A 3,207-nucleotide genomic window follows, 5' to 3' on the forward strand; every position below is an offset into this window, starting at 1 on the left:
TTTCAGTTGGGCATTTTCAAATAGCAATGTGCATTTGAGTTTAATCATATCTTTTCATGGTTTGATAACCCATTGTTTTAGGGTGAATACTACTCCATTGGGTCTATTTGAAGTTTTTAACTCTAAGATTGTCCCATTTGAGCCTTCACAGTAATGATATATGATTGTTACTTTACATATGCAGAGGTCAAAAGTCCAAAATGAGTCACCCTGGGTTAAAGTCAAGGTGTTGGCAGGATGAGTTTCTTCTGAAAGCTTCTGCTGCCTTTTCCATCTTTCATAGGTTGTCTACATACCTTGACTTATGGTCTCTTCCTTCATCCTCAAAACCAGCAGTATACTGTCTTCATCTCTTGCTCTCTCTGGCTCTCTTCTGCATCTGTGATCACATCTCCTCTTACTGTGACCCTCCTGCCTCCCTGTTTTAAGGTTGCTGCTACTAAGTCACTTCAGTTGTGTCTGACCCTCAGCGACCCCATGGACTGCAGCCTTCCAGGCTCCTCCATCCATGGGAATTTCCAGGCAAGAGTACTGGAGTGGGGTGCCATTGCCTTTTTAGGATTGATTATATTTAGAGCTATTGTTGTTCAGTTACTAAGCCATGTCCAACACTTTGTGACCCCATGGATTGCAATACAGCAGGTTTCCCTGTCCTCTTTCTCCCAGTTTGCTCAAACTCATGTCCATTGCATTGATGATGGCACTCAACCATATCATCCTCTGTTGTCTGCTGCTTCTCCTGCCTTCAGTCTTTCCCAGAATTAGGCTCTTTTCCAATGAGCTGGCACTTCTCATCAAGTGGCCAAAATATTGTGGCTTCAGACTCTACATCAGCCCTGCCAATGAGTATTCAGTGTTGATTTCCTTTAGGATTGACTAGTTTGATCTTTCGGCAGTCCAAGGGACTCTCAAGAGTCTTCTCCAACACCACAGTTCAAAACCATCAATTCTTTGGCATTCAGCCTTCTTTATGGTCCAACTCTCATATCCATACATGACTACTAGAAAAACCATAGCTTTGACTATATGGACCTTTGTCAGCAAAGTTATGTCTTTGCTTTTTAATATGATGTCAGATTTGTCATAGTTTTCCTTCCAAAGAGCAAGAATTTTTTAATTTCATGGCTGCAATCATTTAGAGATATAGACAGTAAACAGAAATCTCAGTTACATAGAATCAGGAGATCAGAAGGAGGTGCTTTCATGCTCTGTGAAGATAGTAGAGCCCAACAGAAAGGAGACTCCTTTGCTAACAAAGGACTAGGCCAATAAATTTATGAACCCTTTATTTACCATAATCCTCCCAAATTCCTTTCTCCTCTGTAAAAGTATTATTCTTCCCATGCTGTGAAGTGATTTCATTTGGCTTAGCACTGTTGTGGACTGTAAATTGCAATTCTCTGCTGATTCCAAATAAACCCATTTTTTTGGGATAAATACCTGGTAGTTTATTTGTTTCAGGTCTGCATTTTGGTGGCTTGTACTGAGATCAGAGAAGACTCCTGAAGCCCTCAGACTGGGGAACAGACGAGTGCAGTATAGGCAGTTGAGTCCTTTGGGTTCACTTTGCTCCCTGACCCTGAATTTGAAGGCATGTCTTTCTCCTGGTTCCAAACTCATGACCTCTTTGTATCTGAAGATCTCCAGGATTTATTTGGGATTTATTTATATTTTTAAAGATTTATTTATTTTTTTTACTTTTGGCTGTGCTTGGTCTTTGTTGCTGCACATGGGCTTTCTCTAGTTGTGGCAAGTGGGGACCATTCTCTAGTGGCAGTGCAGGCTTCTCATTATGGTGGCTTCTCTTATTGCAGAGCATTTCAATAGCTGTGACACATGGGCTTAGTTGCTCTGTGGCATGTGGGGTCTTCCTGGACCGGGGATTGAACCTGCATCCCTTGCACTGGCAAGGGATCTATAGACCACCAGGGAAGCCTGGGATCTATTTAAAGGTTTTGTCTTTCTGGCTAAGGTCTTGTTTTGTATATGAGTAGTTGTTTGACACCTTTGTCTGATATTAAGACAACAAGTTCCAACCAAAACTAGCTGAAAATGTCTTTGGCCCAGTTCTTTCAGGAATGGATTGCTTCAAATGAAACTGTGCCAGTTCAGTCTTTGGTATAGTCCTTTGAAGGGCTATTCCCTGGAAACTGGCTTAAAAAGCCTTTGACCTGGTTCCTCCGGGAAGAGGTTTATTTACGTTTTTGTTTGAATTGGCTAGGATTGGCTTGCAAGCTGTTGGAATTGAGCTGTCTGTACTGTAAGCTGTTTGAGCTGCTTTACAATTGTTCTTTACTTTAGAGGAAAAATCTCTAGGAAATGGGATCCCAGCCATCTTAGTACTTTGAGGGCACTCTTCCCAACAAGAACTTTGGACAATTTTATCTTTCAAAACCACAGTCTACCCTCATGTGCATTTCTAGCTGGATGGTCAGTCAAGGCAAAAACTATTTCGAGTACTCTGCTCAGTCTCTGAGTTGTGTCCAACTCTTTGGGATCCCATGGGTTGTAGCCTGCCAGACTACACTGTCCATGGAATTTCCCAGGCAAGAATATTGAAGCGAATTGCCATTTCCATCACCAGGGGAACGTTCCAACCCAAGAATCCAACCAACGTCTTCTGTGTTTCCTGCATTGACAAGCAAATTCTTCACCACTGAGCCTCTTGGGAAACCCCGTTTTGGATATTAACTAACCCCTTATTGCATGTATCATTTGCAAATACCAGACCACCTTACCTGCCTCCTGAGAAATCTGTATGCAGGTCAAGAAGCAATAATTAGAACTGGACATGGAACAACAGTCTGTTTCCAAATTGGAAAAAGAGTATATCAAGGCTGTATATTTTCACCTTGCTTATTTAACGTACATGCAGAGTACATCATGTGACATGCTGGGCTGGATGAAGCACAAGCTAGAATCAAGATTTCTGGGAGAAATATCAATAACCTCAGATATGCAGATGACACCACCCTTATGGCAGAAAGTGAAGTACTAAAGAGCCTCTTGTTGAAGGTGAAAGAGGAGAGTGGAAAAAGCTGGCTTAAAACTCAGCATTCAAAACACTAAGATCATGGCATCTGGTCCCATCACTTCATGGCAAATAGATGGGGAAACAATGAAAACAGTCAAGACTTCATTTTCTTGGGCTCCAAAATAACTGCAGATGATGACTGCAACCATGATATTAAAAGACGCTTGCTCCTT

The sequence above is a fragment of the Ovis aries genome, chromosome 1 (genome assembly GCF_016772045.2).
Source record: "Ovis aries strain OAR_USU_Benz2616 breed Rambouillet chromosome 1, ARS-UI_Ramb_v3.0, whole genome shotgun sequence".
Lineage (NCBI taxonomy): Eukaryota > Metazoa > Chordata > Mammalia > Artiodactyla > Bovidae > Ovis > Ovis aries.